Source organism: Pseudopodoces humilis, chromosome 7 (genome assembly GCF_049639895.1).
Source record: "Pseudopodoces humilis isolate 2021_Gansu_Grassland_sample_001 chromosome 7, ASM4963989v1, whole genome shotgun sequence".
NCBI classification, from domain to species: domain Eukaryota; kingdom Metazoa; phylum Chordata; class Aves; order Passeriformes; family Paridae; genus Pseudopodoces; species Pseudopodoces humilis.
Window position 1 is genome coordinate 1,030,582 of NC_142206.1, and position 16,992 is coordinate 1,047,573.

At 44.2% G+C, this 16,992-nt stretch overlaps 1 protein-coding gene and 1 long non-coding RNA gene across 10 annotated transcripts in view; one reads left to right on the plus strand and one right to left on the minus strand.

The window, feature by feature from the left end:
• Positions 1–5,489: 5,489 nt before the first annotated feature.
• Positions 5,490–7,238, minus strand: LOC148183941 (uncharacterized). The gene is made up of 3 exons (XR_015772984.1): positions 6,767–7,238; positions 5,896–6,058; positions 5,490–5,686 (listed from the first exon to the last, which is right to left on the minus strand). It is a non-coding gene; the product is annotated as an uncharacterized LOC148183941 (long non-coding RNA).
• A 1,270-nt stretch (positions 7,239–8,508) lies between these two features.
• BMAL1 (basic helix-loop-helix ARNT like 1) overlaps positions 8,509–16,992 on the plus strand; it is a 48,199-nt gene continuing 39,715 nt past the window's right edge. For 7 of the 9 annotated variants that reach the window (XM_005531566.3, XM_088057474.1, XM_014260209.2 and 4 more), the window contains exon 1: positions 8,509–8,539. The gene's annotated coding sequence lies outside the window, so the exon portion shown is untranslated. The other 2 variants (XM_088057473.1, XM_014260205.2) reach the window with 2 other exon arrangements.

Consider the following 16,992-nt stretch of genomic DNA (forward strand, 5'->3'; position numbering starts at 1 on the left):
AGCACAGATTTTCTTGGCACAGAAGGAAGTGAGCTGTAGGTTTCACACCAAGGCTGGGCTCTCTGGCCGAGGAGATGTGAGGAAACACTGAACAGGGTTTTATTCTCTTGGGTGATGCACGTTTGTCTGTCATTAAAGTTGTTAAGACTCCCCTGTAATCTCATGCATCATTTCTCCATCTCTGTTTCAAACATTGGCTCGTAGCACATAAAGCTGATAACTAAACAACTTCCTGGAAGCACATCCAAGGAAGCAAAGAAATTCCTTTGGGAATAAACACGGTAAGTGCATACACAGATCATCTGAAATTTCATTGGCATGGTGTGAAAATCATTGAAGTGATACAGGACAAGAAGTACAACTGCCCACCAGCATTTTTTATTAAAAAACCTGCATTGTTTTGGTCATTGATGTTATAAATGCATATCATATTATTGGCTTTTCACAAGTATTATAATGAATATTATATGTATAAGATTAGAAAATTTAGCTGTAATAACATAGTCTTCTTTATTTCTGTTATTAATGAAACTTAGAAATAGTGGTATAATACATGTATGTTAAGCTATGACATAGCATTAAAACAAAAACTACTTTTGTTTGTGTAACCCAAAGACTGAAAAAGATAGCTGGAGATCTTTTTTTTCTTTTGTAAACTCTCTTATCCAGATGAGGACAGCAGTGACCAGAACTCTGGGGGGGAGGGATTGATTGCATTTCTGGTATCAGGGAATGTAAATCTCGATGGTGCCAAGAAGATTGATCTGTTGGGAAGGGGGCAAGAGAAAACTAAACAGAAGAACCCCAAAAATCCTAAGAAGAATGTCTGAATATGTATGAGAATTTATGGATATGTATGAAAATTTATGGATATGCAGTAGGGTTCTGTTTTTAAGGGACAATCCTTTGTTAGTGAGGTGTGCTCTTTTGGCTGAATGCAGAGACACCCGTCCATATCTCTATACTTTATTTTTTTCTTCTAATTGTTTTTTTTTTATTAGACTTTTAAATTCTCTAAAAATTATGTGAACCTCGTTTTTCACATTGATTAACAAATCAGAGAAATCTGCAGCACTCAGAGCAAGGCACAACCATCTGTTTGGACTGGGCCTCATTTCTCTGGCAACAATGGATGTTTTAATCCCTCCCTCTGGCTCCACGGCCACGATGCTGTGTCACACTCTGAGGAAACATCAGCAGGACTTTCAGAACAGCATGACTGTGGTCCAGACTGGTCCTTCCACGCCCTTTTTGTCTCCAAACATGCATTTGGGGATAGGTTTGTGTTATGTTTAAGATAGACAGTGTAACAGGTCGCTTTGATGAGCGTCCTTTTGCTCGTCACACTGAGAGCTACAGGGGTTTGTTTCAGAAGGAAAAAGAAAAAATAATTGCTCTCAAAGCATAAAACAGTACAAGATATGAGTCAAAATCATTTCTATAAAGGCCCTAATTTTCATGTTTGTGGTCACCTATGGAAATACAAACATCACATTGATATCAAAGAAGTGCAAGAATAGTTCAAATTGATGCCACTCCCAGTGAGGTGCAGGAAATTAATTAGCAGATTCATGAAGGCGTGGGGTGGGTGTGGAGAGGAGCTGGGGCCTGTGTCAGATCTGCCAAGGAGCTCTGTAGCTTTACTTCAAGTTCCAGCTGTTTGGGCAAGTGCAGGAGAAAGGAGTGGTGGATGTAAGTGTGGTGTGACAGTGGAGCTGGAGGACTGGCAGCGCAGAACCTCCTGGCCAGCACTGCTGGGGAGCAAGGGCAGGATAAAGTCCCCTTGGTTTCCTTTGGGAAATCCCTCCCTTCAAGCCCAAGGGACTGCAGCAGCAGTCTGGGTGAGAATAAGTTGAGTGTGACGTTGGTGCTTAAGACTTCAAGGAGGAATTGGAATCTTTAGCCGGCTAAACACACAAAACACAATGGATGCCAGGTCGCTGCCGTGGGAAACAAAATGTGCCAAGAAAAGTAGCTTTCCACCTTTCCTAGGCAACTTTTGCTGCTGAGAAAAGAGTCAAATCACCCTCCCAGCACCTGCAGGCATCAGTGGGACACCCTGCCACCTCCCAGCCTCAGTTTCCAGCTCACATCTCCCAGAGCACAGCAGCACAGTGTGCTCAGGAGCTGACATCAGGGTGTGAAAGGTGTGGGATTCAGGGAAAAACATCAAGGGAGCTCCGCTGCATGCTGTGCTCGAGGCTCCAGTGCCTGCCACCCCTCAACAGTGCCTGGTCTTGCCCTTTCTCCCCATCAGTCTTTTCCCCAAGCATCTCCAGGAACAGGTAACTCCAGCTTCTCTCAGGACTGCTCTGTCATTTGTTTGGAGCTGACTGGGGTTTTAAATCCACAAAGATGGAAATGACTTTTTATTTTTGCATGAACAGATCGATGAAGTCCTAGGACTTTATGGCAAGAGGCAAACTGCTTGATAATTGTTGGATTTTGGAATTAGGTTGCAACTTGGCATCCACTTCACTCTTCCACGGTGTAAATATTTCCAAGTGAATCTAAATCCTGCATGCAGCTCATCTTTGTATATAATTATTAATACATACCATCTTTTCTGTTATTTGTGGTAGCTGCTGGAATTTATTCCCAACATATGTTACTATGGATTCCTTTCCATTGCCTTTTGCAGTCACCAAAATGGCACATCCATTTTATGACATCTGCTGTATATATATATATATTTTTCGATCACATCACCATGAAACATCCCTTTAATGCTGTTGATACACCGACCATTTCTTAACATGAAATGGACAGAAGATGTCCATGGGGAAAGACAAGACACTAAGATGAAATATGAGTGACTGAGCACAAATATGAGAATTGGGTTTTACAGGATTATGTTAAGGATCCTTTAGATGGCAAAGATGTCAGCTAACGTAAAACTCTAATGCACCAGCTGCTGTCCAAATAGATCACAAAATGAAAGTCCTCAAGCTGAGCAGGGCTTGAAATAGAGCAGCTGATGAGTAAGACACTCTCTCTTATATAAACTTCACATTTCATGCACTGAGACATTTCATTGTCAGATATCCGTGGGGTTGCTATTTTCCATGAAAAATCTGCAGCGGAACAAAAGCATCAAACTGTTTCACTTCTCAGGCTTCAAGATTGTTATTTTCATGCCACACAGAAACTCCCTTCTAGTCTGCTTTGTGATTCATGTGTTTGGCTGAATAACTTTCCTGGAACTCAGAACAAGAGGGAAACCTTCCCTAAGTGCTTCCTGTCTTTCTACATGCACTAATAACAAGACGGAGTCCTCCCACCTTTCCCATTTACAACACTCCAGGCACACCTACTGGTTGATATAAGCCTCAGAATTAGTCTGCTTTTGCTCTGCTTTTTAAATAGCAGCTTCTTCTCTAGCAACCAAACTGGATTTTGTCTAACATTAGTATGTGCCACAGCAGTATTAATAGATTGCTTAATTAATAGACAACGGAGAAGTCGTAGCTTAGCACGAAACATGAAAGATTCATTGCTCTTTCCCTTTTTCCTGTCTGCAGCCACTCATGGCTTTGAAAGCATCTTAATCCTTATAAAACCCTGGACAGAAAGGTGTAATGCTGAGGGGAAGAACAACCCATGTCATGTGTTTAACCCTGACAGCTTGCAGGTGTCTCTGTGGAACAAGCACGGAACCAACGCTGAACTTTGTGTAAAAATGAAATAAAAACTCCAGAATAAGGTCTGGTCTATTCACAAGATGAAAAACCCAAAAATAAAGTCCTATTATAGCCTGTCAATCTGGGAATCCATCCTCCCACCATGGCTTGTTAAGTTCCTCTGAAGAGTTATCAGCACCAACTGACAAGAGAATCAAGCCCCTCACTTTTATAGTTTGCAAAGCTTTTTTTTTTTTTTCCAAAATATGTCCTAAACTTCAGGATTTCCTTGTGAAAGTGAAATGTTTTGTGTAGCTGATATGGAAAACCAAGTGGAGGTGCTGAGGGACTCCCCAAACTCTTCAGAAGGCTGCCATGAGTTGCTCCAGCTCTAATTGTGGTTTAATATGTGGGTGTAATCCTGACCAACTCATTCATCTCCAGGCCTGTTTTTCCAATCTAAAAGGGAGGATATTATACTTGTGTAATTAATGCAGTCTGTGACTGTTCAGTTAAAAAAAAAAAAATATTTAAATGACATTTACAATCCCAGCTATACTTTTCTGTTCAGCTGTTTCTGCTTCTTATTGACAGTTCAGAACAAGCAAATCAAGGCTGGTTGAAATCCGTCCTCTTTTAATTTCAGTACCAAAAACAAAAGTTTGGGTGTTTAATGGAACTTTGAAAATTTTAAGACCCCTACCAAGAAAGGGCAGCAAAACTCTACCCTGAATCTTCAGCGTCCTCAGTGAATCCTGAAGAAACACTGTCAGCAATTTTAATTTAAGAGTGTCTTTGGCCACAAAACGGCTTCTAGAATTCTTTATTATTTTTTGTGAAGGGAGGGAGGAATCTCACACCAGCTAACTCTAGGTTTGTATGCGATGCATTAAATGTAAGCAATAAGTATGGGGTTGACTCAAAATTACTCCAAGAATGAATATTGATTTCTTATCAACAAAAATGATGAAGAAAACTCTAGGAAACATTTTAATAAAATCCCAGGAAAAAGAAAATAATAATAAAAAAATGTTGTTCTTTGAAAAGGCTGCAGCCTTTTAGAATTTTCAACTTAAAATACTATATTCACTAAATTTTTCTAAACATATTTACAGTTTACCACATCTTCTTTAAGTTCAGACTTCCAGACTCTGAAATACAAACTCAATTCCATATATTTTTAATGAGGTAAAAACTCTGAAGTGCTCTAACCTTCATTAAGGTCAAATCCAGATAAAGATAGGAATTCTTTATCCTGAACTTTGTGTAAAGATTGAAAATATATTGCGAAGAAGTACTTAGAATTTCTTAATTCCCTGGCTTTAGCCTGATTTTCCTCCTCAGATTCTTCTTCCTGTTCCTGGGAGTTCCTATTGAGTCTCTGAATATTAATTGGTGTTCTCAGGGACCACAGGGCTGAAATCAATGGATTGTATAGGAATCCTCTCTTTTTTGCCTGAAACTAGCTTTTAGCCCATTAAATTAAGATAAAGGCCAGCAGGAAGAGGAATGGATTTTAAAAAGCTCAGGAGGAAGCAGGCACATGAAAAAGTCAACGTTTATTGCTTTATATTTATGAAATTAATGCTCAAATGTGGAAACACTGTGGCAGGAGTGGCACACCCTTTAAAGCAGCAAGTGTTTATACAAACAAAAGCAGAAAAACCTAATGTCCCCCTGGTTTAGGTTTTGTAATAACTCAAGAATTGGATGAACTGGGAAAAGAATGAGTCTGCAATAGCTTATTTTGGTAAAACCTTTATTCAGAAGAGGTCTGAGCCAGCCACAGAGGAGCTGTGACAGACTACAGGCAACAGGTCACCACTGGGAGGGTTTTTGCATCGGTTTGCAAACAATCCAAGCCCGAGTTTGCAGTTTCTTCTGCCCTCACAACTGGGTTGAAGCAAGGCACCAGCTCTGTGTAACAGGGTCAGAAACAGGGCTCAGTAATCTCTGGGGATCTTAATGTAGATGCAGAACAAGAAATCCAGAGATTCAAATGATTGAGTCTCATTTTCCGTGAGCTTTGACTCCTCCAGCTGTAGGTAAGATCATAGCTTGTACGTCTGGAAACAAAAGAGGAGGAGGTTGGATAAAAGGGTAAGACAGGTTAATTAATACTGCATAGCCATGAACAAACAGCAGCTGGTTAAAATGCTCTAAAGCAGCTGGATCCACAGCTAGGTGCTAAAATAGATGTCCTATCTCGCACATGTTGTGGAAGGCATTAAAAAATGAACACATAGAATTCTATCTCCATTTCACAAAAACTCACCTTCCAAAGACTTGGAGATCTGTGTCCTCTGTGTCTCTAGCTGGGGTCATGAATCCCAGTTGAGAGAAAACACATCTAAAACATCAAAGAGCTATTTTGGCTGGTGACTTCTGAACATCTGTGGGTGTTCCAGAGATATATCAAGATTGCTTGAAGGCAACCCCTGCCCAAAAATAAACCCAAACAAAAGAAAACCTATCAGTTTTTGGGTTATCAGCTGAGAAACCAGACTCCTTTTTCTGCAGAGGAAAAGTTACCTAGAATTAAAGACTTGCAGATGCTAAAGTGAAACCACTGATATGGCTTTATCATACCTTAAGTAGGCTGCATTTAATGGAGATCATATCTGCCACTCTTCTTGACACAAAGTCAAAATCCTACGACCTGGAAAGCTTTTACTGTAGCATTCAAATGTGAATACAGGAAGGAAAATCAGCTGGAACATGAGCTGCTTTTCCCAATATTCTGTGAATAAACCACAGTTTTCAGTACAATTGCCACATAGCACACCCTCTTCTTGCTTTTAAATTGTCATTTTAAGCAAAAAATGAGTGTAAATTTTGGTGTTTAAACATGGTGTAACCATTAACATATCAACAAGCTGGGGGGGCAGTTAATGTTCTGCCCAAGGTCTACTTTACTACATTCTTAGAAAGAAAAAAAGCATAAAATCTGAAAATTCATCAGGTGAGAGTTGTCTGGATGGGGAAATGCTTCTGCTCTTGTATTGGACACACGAGTGCACAGTGCCCTGAGCACACAGCTGAGCTGCTCTGCCCAGCAGCCCCCACGATTTGTGGGGTGCTCCACTTCAAGTGCTCCCTCAAGTACCTTGCAAGGAGAAAATGCTCTACCTTTGGTCAATCCTCACCTCTCCTGTCTGCCTTTTGTCTCTTCAACTGTGTGGTAGAAGGGTGGTGCAGGCTGTTTTGGCATCAGGAGCTGAACTCAGGTCTTGTCAAATTTCAAGTTGTCATCTCTTAGCTCTTCACCTTTAAAATATCAAGGTATAGGATGTCTGATTCACCTACACACAGAAATTCCCCGCAATGACCTGACAATCTGCTTCAAGGGAAGTCACAGAACAGGATTGATACGCATCATCATATGGTGAAATTCGGGATTTCATTAACCAGATGCTGTTATTTTCTTTAATATCTCATGAATAGAAACTACGGTGTAAAAACAACTCAAAACAATCGCTCACTGGGAAATCTGACATATGGCCTGCTAAGCTGCTCTCCTACAGAAACAGCTAAAGATCATTACTCTTGGCATCACTCCCTACAACAGGCACTGGGCTCGTTAAAACACACAGGACGTGATTGAACCCATAAGGAAGATTATTTCTACAGATGGGTAGAAACAATGAGCAAAACTACAAAGGCTGAGTTGAAATAAGTAGTCAAGGAGACTTCTCCACCTCCATAACTTCTGTGTGCTGAAACGAATCAAAGCAGCACCATTTTGCTGGAAATAAAAGGACGCATCTTCTCCTCTCTCTCCATGGTGTACATTTCCCTCCTGCTGATGTAGGGTATTTCATTCTCCCGAGTAGGAGCATCCTGATGTGAACAGTTTGTATCCAGCAGGGGCCACTTGCTGCCTGTGTTTATTCCCCACTCAAATCAGGTGGAGTTGTTGATGCTGTCCCGGGCTGAGCATTGGGATAGCCACAAGCCTGCCGTGACGCAATGGTGCTGCAATCCTGCTGCAATCCACGCTTCCCTGGGGATCTTCCACCAGGAAACGTAAACCAAACCTCTGGGACGTGGCATCGCAGGGCAGGAAATGTTAAAGACAATTAGGATGTGGCAATGATAATCCCGTGCAGCGATCACGCAATCACCTTTAGCAAATGTTTGCATTTGACAGCAGCTCCGCCGTGATTACGTTCTTGCAACACATCCCCTCTACGCTGCTGGAGTTGTCTAAATTTAGACTAGAACGCGGTGCCATAGATGGCTGTACCGCATTCCACCGCTGGCCGGTGCTGAGGCCCAGAGCCGACCCCAAAGGTGGCCAGGCCATGGCACCGGTTCCCTGAGGCACCGGCTCCCCGAGGCACCGGCTCCCCGAGGCACGGCGCGATGTCCAGGGCCGGGCCGGGCCCTCGCCGCAGAGGGAGGGCAGGAGACGAGGCCGAGACACGGCGGCCACGACCTTCACACCTCGCCGCGTGACGTCACGGCCGCGGCGGGCGGCACGCGGCGGTGACGCAGCGGGCTCGGCCGAGCCCCGGCGGCGGGACGGGGAGGGGGCGGCGCCGCCGGGGCAAGAAGCGCGAGCGAGGCCGAGCCCTCCCCGCCGCCCCGGGCACAGCCGCCGCGAACCCTCGCCGACCCCGCCGCCACGGCCACATCCGGGTCCCGCCGGCCTCCCCGTCAGCCCCGCCCCCGGGCGGGGGGCGGGACCCAGGCCGGCAGCCGCGCTCCCGATTGGCCGGCGCAACGGGGCCGCCCGGGGATTCGCCGGCGCTCGGGGGGGCGGGCGTTTCCCGCCCGGCGGCCGCCCATTGGGCGAGGCGGGCGCGGAGCCGCTCTCCCGTTGGCGGGCGGGCGCGTCCGGTGCGGGGCCGGGGGAGGGTGCCATTGGCTGGAAAGTAGGTTAGTGGTGCGCCGTCGGGTGGCAAGCCAGGCGGAAAGTAGGTCAGGGACGGGGGCTGCCTGCGCCGGGCGTGCGGCGCTGCGGGGGGGCCGCGACCCCCGCCCGCCCTCCCTTCGGCCGGGCGCGGCGCGGCGAGGGGCGCGCGGAGCCGCGGTGAGCGCCAGGGGCGGCGGGCGGGGGGCGCCGAGCGGCGGGGGGGGGCCGGGGGGCAGCGCGGCCCCGGCGGAGCCGCCGCCCCCGGGGGCCGCGGGAGCCCCGGGAGGGGCCGCGGGGCGGCGGAGGGGGGCCCGCACCGGGAGATGGCGGCGGCGGGACCTCCCGGCGGCGGTGCCGGGCTGTGTCTCTCCCCGGGAGCGGGGGCCCCGTTCCGGAGCGGCCCCGGGGCGGGCTGGCCCGGCGGGGCGGCAGCAGCGGGGGGGACGGGGCCGGCGGGCGGGCCCGGGCCCGCGGGCAGAGCCGGGCCGGGGGCCCGCGGAGGGCAGGGGCGGGGGCGGGGCTCGGGGGGCCGCGGCGGGCTGTGCCCCCTCCCCGGTGCGAGCCGCCCCCAGGCACCGGGAGGCTCGGGCGGCTCTCGCCGAGGGCACCGTGCCCCTTCCCCGGCCGCGGGAGCGGCCCTGCCCGAGCGGGGTCTCCGGCATCGGGGAGGCCCCGCGTGCAATCCAGAAGGATGGCGGTGCTCGGGAATTCCCTGTGGCTGTGGCACGGCGGCAGGTGCCGGCCCCGGAGCATCCCGGGCACCTGCCGGGGCTCTCTCCGTGGGGATCCCCTCGTCCCGAGCGGCTCTGCCCTGCCGGACACCTGTGTGCGCCTTGCCTTGGCCAGGGGAGGGAAGGGCTTCCCTCGGCTCTGAACGTAACACACCGGGAACACCGGGGCGGCTGCCCGAGGTCGGGATGTTGCGCTTGGGGAGGCAAGGGAATCACTTGGCGTTTTTAATTGCTGAGGTTTCTGTTACTCCGGTGCCTCGGTTATAACAGTTTTGGGAAGGTTTTCGTACTTGAAAAACAACGGTGAAGGAACAAGTGGGTGTGTTTCCTTGCCTTGGAAGCAAATATGCCTACTGGAATTTTAAAGTATTTCCGTAGTATGGGAGGTAGAAAGGGTCAGCTGCAGAGCGTGATCTAATCTCTTTTCAAAATTCGGTCTTTAAGTAGAATTTTATTTTTAATTCTGGAGCTTCAACATTCCAAATACTACAGTTCTTTTTTTCAACATGCTCGTATTAAAAGTACCTGTTCTATCTTTTTTTTTTTTTTTTTTTTTTAATAAAAGGGCTTTTTAAAACGTGAGTGACTGACAATACACAGCTAAGTGTGTAAGGGAGAAAAGAGTGTTTGTTCCAATTAAGTATTAATTCCAGGTAACTGTCTCTGTAAACGGTCTTGCAGAAGGCTGAGGTTAAACTCTGCCCTCTTCAGAATGTATGTTTTGTATCCTCCAGGAATATGCAAATGTAAATAGCTTTTTGAAGCCTCAGGAACTACAGACCTCTCTGGTTACTCTAAACCACAGCTGCTTATTAAGGAGAAAGGCTTTATTCCTCTTGACTCCTGTGGGTTTGTGCTTCTCATGACCATTCGTGGGTTTTTATCCCTGCTTGTAGAAATTGAGTGTGTAGAATAATCTGCAGCCACAGCATTTCATGGGGGTTTTATGCTGGTTTATCCCATATTCTCTTCCACGCTGTGCATTTCCAGCTGCGGTGAGTGGGGCTGCGAGGGATCAAGCTCTGTAAAAGAAGTTCCTTGGGAGAGTAGACAGGAGAAGGGAAGGTGAGGAAGGTGAGGAAATCTGCTTGGGGAGCTGGGATTCCACAAAGCCAGAGCTGGAATTGGGGCCTGCTGCCACATCCCTGTCACCACGAGCTCCCGAGAGCCCTGCCCTGTTTGGGGACCCTGGCTAGGGATGGAGTGGGAAAATTGGTGATGTTTGTAGAGGGTCTTTAAAGGAGATTTGTTGTTCTCCTTCAAATACCTGCTCTCAAGGATTCTCGTGGACAACCAGGGGTAAGAACAGAGAGCATTCCCTGGATTTATTTGGTGGCGCTTAGAGTTGCCTACAGTTCTTTGATGCTGGGCAAGACTGATGGCAAAGCTGAGACCTGTGAGAGCTGCAGGTGAGGAAGGATGCTGGAAATAGCAGGAGACATGCAGACTATTTAGTTTACATCAGTACAGAAGTGCTGTTTGCATGCTCAAATACAATATTTTAAGATGTTTTCATCATGGAGCCCATTGCCTGAGTTATACTTTGACAGGAGCTACAGGAAAACCTGAAGGAATACATTATTATTAAGTGAAACAAAGTAAATTTGGTGCATCCAGTAGTGAATTTCAGTTCTGTAATCTGCATGCTTTTCATTCTTAACCTTTACCATCAGTTTTGGCCATAATTCTGTTTCTGAAAAAGGGCAGAAAAGCAGTAAAAGGCAGCTGCCTGTATCCCCAAGTGTTAGGGAGTTCTCTGAAGTTAGTTGTCTTCAATAAAAGCTGTATAAAGACATATCATATGCAAATGACTGCAAAGAGAAGCCCAAAATAAATACTTATTTTTAATCTTGTGTAGCTTTTTGGTTCTCACAAAGTTTACAGAATGCAATATTTAAGCTTTATCTATTTACTTTGATACGTTAAACATGTTTTGAAACTTTAATTTTTGGCTGTCATCATATTTTGAGAGCTTCAGCCTGAAATAATTGATTTTGATAAATGCAGTAGCTGACTGGATGATGCTGACTGGAACTCAGCTACCAACTTTTGATATTTGGTTATTGAAAGTTCTGCTTGATCAACCCACAGAAATTACTGTCTGTGTTCTGGAGGTGCTCGAAGATGCAAGTGAGGTGGTTGATGGCATTTTCAATCTGGTGCAAGAGCTTTCAGTGTCTCTAAGAGCTGCTGTGGACAGATTTTTGGGCAGTAGATTGCTGATGGATGAAGCAAAGCAAGGGAGTGTTCTGCCTGTGAGGTGGATGTAAATATCTTATATGGATGTGGAGGTCTTGCATTGCACTAGGAAATATGTTCCAGCTTTACTCAGATCTGATGCTCAGGTGTTACGTAGTTGAAACTCAAGACATTGGAGCAGAAAAATGATGCACTTAAAGAATCAGAAGGCTTTTCTCTCCAAGAGTTGGTATATTGAGTTATTTAGAAATCCTGTTTAAGTTTTGAGGATTTTTTTTGTGTGTGTGTGAGGAAGAAATCTCAGTTGTGACTGTCCAGTTGGTTTTACTTGTATTTAATAACTCTAAACGTTGTCAGACAACCTGTGATGTCTATTAAATTGAATGGGGTAGATATCGAGGTAACTCACTGCCATTAACTGCGTATTGCACCTGCCTTTTTTACCTCAGTTTGTTGGAAAAATGCAGTAAGGCTACTTATCCAAGGCCCAGACTTCATCTCCTTGGAAACCTGATCTTTCACCAGATGTTGAGAAATGTAATTTCTTTTTTAATCCATTCTGCAGAAGCACGCAGATCAAAACAGCATCTTCAGGCGTTGTTAGTCTGGAATATTCATTACCTAAAAAAATAATCTGACATTTCAGTCTTTGCCCCAAAGAAGATTGATGGTTTGTGTTGTGTTTGGTATTATTTCAAAATTATTTTAGCTGATGCTCAAGTTCCTGGTTGATAGTTTAATTCGATTCAAGAACTGGCTGATAATGGGTTCTTCATGGGTAAAGTGCAGGATTGTTTGAGGAGCCATCCCTGCAAGGATTTGTCTTTCTTCTCTCTCTGTTCAGGTCAGCTTTCTCCTGTGCAGCTGCAAAAAGCTATTTCTTAGGCAGCACATGGAGAATTTGTAACCTTTTCAGTCTGCTGCCATTTGAGAAGCTGTTACTCAACGTCTGCTGTGTCAGATGCGCTTCTGGGTCAGCTGCTGATGTCAGAGCCGCTTGTGACCCTGTGCTGGAGCTGTGCTGGAGTTCACTGGGTTGGCCTTGTGCAGGAATGGTGCCAGTAGGGCTGCTCAGAGCAGGAGATCTCCTTGGCAGCAGCTGGGAGGGGAGAACTAACAAGCCACGTTTCTTGGGACCCAAGGTGTTGATGTTCTCTGCTGGCTTAAGGGGCCCATTCATGAGTCCAAGCAGCTGAGGCAGGTGGTTGTAGTTTTTGGGGTGGTTTTGGCTGGGTTTCCCTTGCAGGTGTTGGTGGGCTCTGTTTTCCACAGGTCCAAGGCAGTTTAGAGCCCTGGGAAGGGCAGCAGACACATTGCTGAATCCTGAACTGGATGGGATGGAAATCCACCTTGCAGCTGCTGTAGTACTGGGAAGGATGTTTGGTGATTCCTAGGCAGCATCTTTGGGCACCAGGTCTCTGAAATCACTTTCCTAGGATGGCATTTTATGGTAATTCTTCAGTGCTTGTTCAGTTGCAGCCGTGTGCCTTAATTCCTTTCTATGTCAGCTAAAAAATAAGCAAATGGAATCCATGTGTTTTAAAGATTGGATGTATTCTTGATACAGGACTACTCAGAAAACACTAAGTTTTTATTATCCATTTGGGATTGATGCAGGTTTTGAAAGGTGAATGAAGTAAGACTGTCAGAGGACTCAGAAATTACTATGATTATTCTTGATCTCAAGTTCTTTTTATCATGGAGACTTCCTTAAGGTGCCTTTGCCTTTTATAATTTGCCTGACCAAAATGGACAAAATCAAAAAGACTGGTAGAAATTGCTAAATAATGCTGTACTGCAGAATATTTATCAGGTGAAGTGAGAAGAAAAAGTTACTACCTGGAAAAAAACAGGAGAAAATAAAGCTAATAAACTTTTATTCTAACTTTTCTCCTTTTTTTTTTTTTTTTTTGTAAGAATGTTTTTTTTTCTGTCTTTAAGGCTGTTATTTTTTAGTTTCCTTGAACTGGTTTGGTTGGGTTCTCTTTTCCTTTAACTTGTTATGAATGGATTTCTTTGTTGTCTGTGGATTTTTCTTGGAGCATTACGAAATTTAGGACTTCTATTCCAGTTTGAAGAAAAATGATCTATTAAAATATCAAAACTTTCATTTTTCATGTTGTGCATATGCATTGTAGTCATTGAGAGTGGCAGCAAGTTGGCTTTGGTTTGAGTTCTACTGATATTTTTATCTTTCACTCAAGGACCTCTGATAAATATATTTTAAATCTTGAGTTTTGGGCTTTCTGCTGCACTTTTCCTAGTGGCTTATTAGTTTTTCTATAACCTTGGCAAATAATAGTTATTTTGCCCATAGACTTGAATGGCCTGGTCATTTTTCAGGGGTAGAATGTGTGGTCTAGAATAGATTGCAAAAAAAAAAATAAATCAGTTGTCCATTTTGGAGGTTTATTTTTTTAACCTTGTCTTGACCACGTTGGGGTTTCCAGTTTGAAGTTAGAATTGTTGACTAAGAAACAGGAGGCCCATTTATTCCTCTGTTCCCTTTCCCAATGTGCTTTGTTGCCAAGGCATGTCATGTAATCTTGGCATTTGCAAATTGCTTTGTTATTGGTGAAATTAATTCATAATGAGTTAGTGGAAAAAAGACAGTATCAACACTGTGCCGTCACCGTGCTTAAGAATATTTTTGTGTTATAGTCAGGATATGGCCCAAATTCATAAATACAGAAATTGACATATGTTTGTGATCTTAGAAGCCTCTGATACTGCAATCGATTCTTTTCCTTATCAGTCTGATAAAGAATATTAGGCAAATTTGCTGCCCTAGAGTAACATTTTACTGTGATTTTAATCTATACCAAATTTACTATGGCTTGGAAGTTTCTATTACAAATAGTGTTGTTTTCTTCCTATTTTTATAGAGTTGTTTTTTTTTTTCTTATTTTAAAATACATTTTCACTGCAATGACCAAACCAGCCTCTGAATATTGTAGTTTATTTTAGAAACCTGTCGAGTCAGATTCAGTGACTTCTTAGAGGGACTTGTCACTTATAAAACATTAGAATTGCTGGAAGTGTGCTGTAATTAAAGAACAATCTGTTCAAAATATTGTCAAATGCTTTCTATGCAGTTTGGGTCCAAATTCCAGAAGTACTAAAAGTTATTTGTATTTTAGAAATACAAGGCCAGCAGTTGGATATTGCTATTTTAAGCAGAAAGACAGATATAAGAGTTGCTGCTAATTTGGGTTCGTGTTGGGATTTTCTGTTTCAGTTCTGTTAGGAGTTTTAGGATGTTTATGTAAATATGTTTTTTCTCCATCTGAGACATGTGCCACTTGGTCAGTTTGTCTGGCCAGGAGACAGTCTGAAGAAAGATGGGTATTTCCCTATTACAGCATTTAAAAATCTAGTTCAGTCTGTTTAAGATATCCCAGCTGGCAAAAATGAGATCTCAATTACTGTACTTGGCATTATTTGTTGAATGAGGTAATTCCTGTCCTCATTTATCTGACTTGACCATGAGACTCTTCCATAGCAAATGCCTGCTTTATTTTCCTATGTTCTTTTATATTTCCTTTATTTTCCATTTATTTTCCTGGAGTGGTTCTTTATTTGTCTTACTCTAGTGCTTTTGTCATTATCAAGAATAAGATGATGAGGGGGGAAACAACAGAGGAGAAGATCACTGCAGTCAGCTATTGGAGAAACTTTCTACATTCCCATTCCTGGTGGAGATTATCAACTCACCATTGTAGAGCAAATTTTAACAACTGGATACAGCTGGTGCAACTTTTCTGACTGTCCTTTCTGTGTGAGTTACCCCGAGTAGCATTCATCCATTGGTCCTTTCCTTCCTTCCTCCCAAGAATTCTGGTCTGACTGATGGATTTTTGCAGATTTTCAAGGAGCGTGTGGGAAACAGGCCACGGTTCAGGACAGGCTCATCAGGGCTCTGGTACCTTGATGGGACAAAATTGCCCAGCAGTTAGGTTTGTGAGTCCTTGGCATCATCTGTGGACAGCTGGATGAGTTTGGACAGCAGTTTTGGTGACCATTTGAGCTGGGTTGCCATGGGCAGTGTCGGCTCCATCAGTGCTCCAGCCCCTTCCTGGCCGAGGGTTCCCATCCGTGTTCCCCGTCCCTCTGTCCGGGCAAGGAGCCAGGCCTGGGCAGTCTGCTGGGGCTCAGGGCTGGGTGCTTACCCCTGAAGAGGGATTTGAGATTGCTGATGCCGTGCAGCTTGGCCTTCGTAAACATTTCTGCTTCTGTGGGTTAGGAAGCGGCTCCCAAAGTGAGTATTCCTGAAGGAGAGGTGGGAGAGGCAGGAGGTGTGAAGAGTGCTGTTTTAAATGTGTTACACTGCAACCTTCATGTGGAAGAAGAGGCTTTGTGACAGAGTATTTTTGGATTAAGCTGTGGTGGGTCATTTCTTTCATAAATCTACATAAAAAATTGATGACAAAGTCTGGCTTTGGCACTGAAACCCAGCAGGCAAGAAAATAAATAACTTTTTACTTTCATCTCTGGAGCTGTACAGGGGAGCTTTTTGGTATTTATTGTGCCATTTAAAAAGAAAAAATCTTCTTTATAGCAAGGATGAGTAACTCAGGCAGACCTCTGACTCTTTTCCCTCTCACCTCACTGGCCCGTGTGCCCCTGGGTTTCCAGATGAGCAAATACAGAAGTGTTTCACATGCTCCAATCTCTCAGGACCTCATTCACCACCATCACCTGACTTTGCCAGAGCTGAGCACTTCAGTGTCCAAGTTGTTGTCAAACTGATAATTTATGTAAAATTGGCAGAGACCCAGCAATGTCTCCAGTTAAACTTGCCAGGAAGTCTGGAGAAAGTGGAATATAGGAAAGAGACTGAGGGGGGAAGCTTTTTTTCCAAGACAATACATGGTTTAAACTCCATCAATTGTGCACACCTCTGTTGCCTTTGAGGGGAGGGGCCTGTCTGTTTGAATACAAAATGAGAAGAATATTGAATTGCTGTTTAAGAATGAGTTTTAAACTTGGCATAGATCTCATCTTGCTGCCAGTTGGTTTAAATATTCTGTTATCAAGAAGCAAAGCTTTCTAAAGCCTACCCAGGATTCCATTTAGAGAAATATTGGCACCATAGTTTGTTCTTCATGTTATTATCAAATAGCTGTTCAGGAGAATTGTTCTTGTGTTCAGTGGCATGAAAAACTTTCTGAGACTCTAATGTGCCCTTTTTAAAGAGATTTACTAAAAATTTTGAACTTTATTTGCAATATAAATGGAATGTAAAGACAAAGCTTAACTCAGCAGATAACAGGACAATCCATGCCTTCTACTTAAAGTGGATTGGCTTGTTTTTTTCCTGGAGCATATGAACACTAATAAAGACCAAATAGTTACACAGCTTGGAGAGAAGCAGAACTAAAAAAAAAAAAAAATAAAAAAAAATAATCAAAATCTTCCATGTAACAAAGAAGTGAGTGAAAAGTGCCCTATTGGTATCTCATTAGAGACCCAGGTAGTGTTGTAGCATATTGATAATAATTTATTCAACGTTTTAAGGTTTTTAAAGTTCCTTTAAATGTTTAAATTAGTGCTGCAGCGTTCTTGCTGCTTTTTAGACAAAACG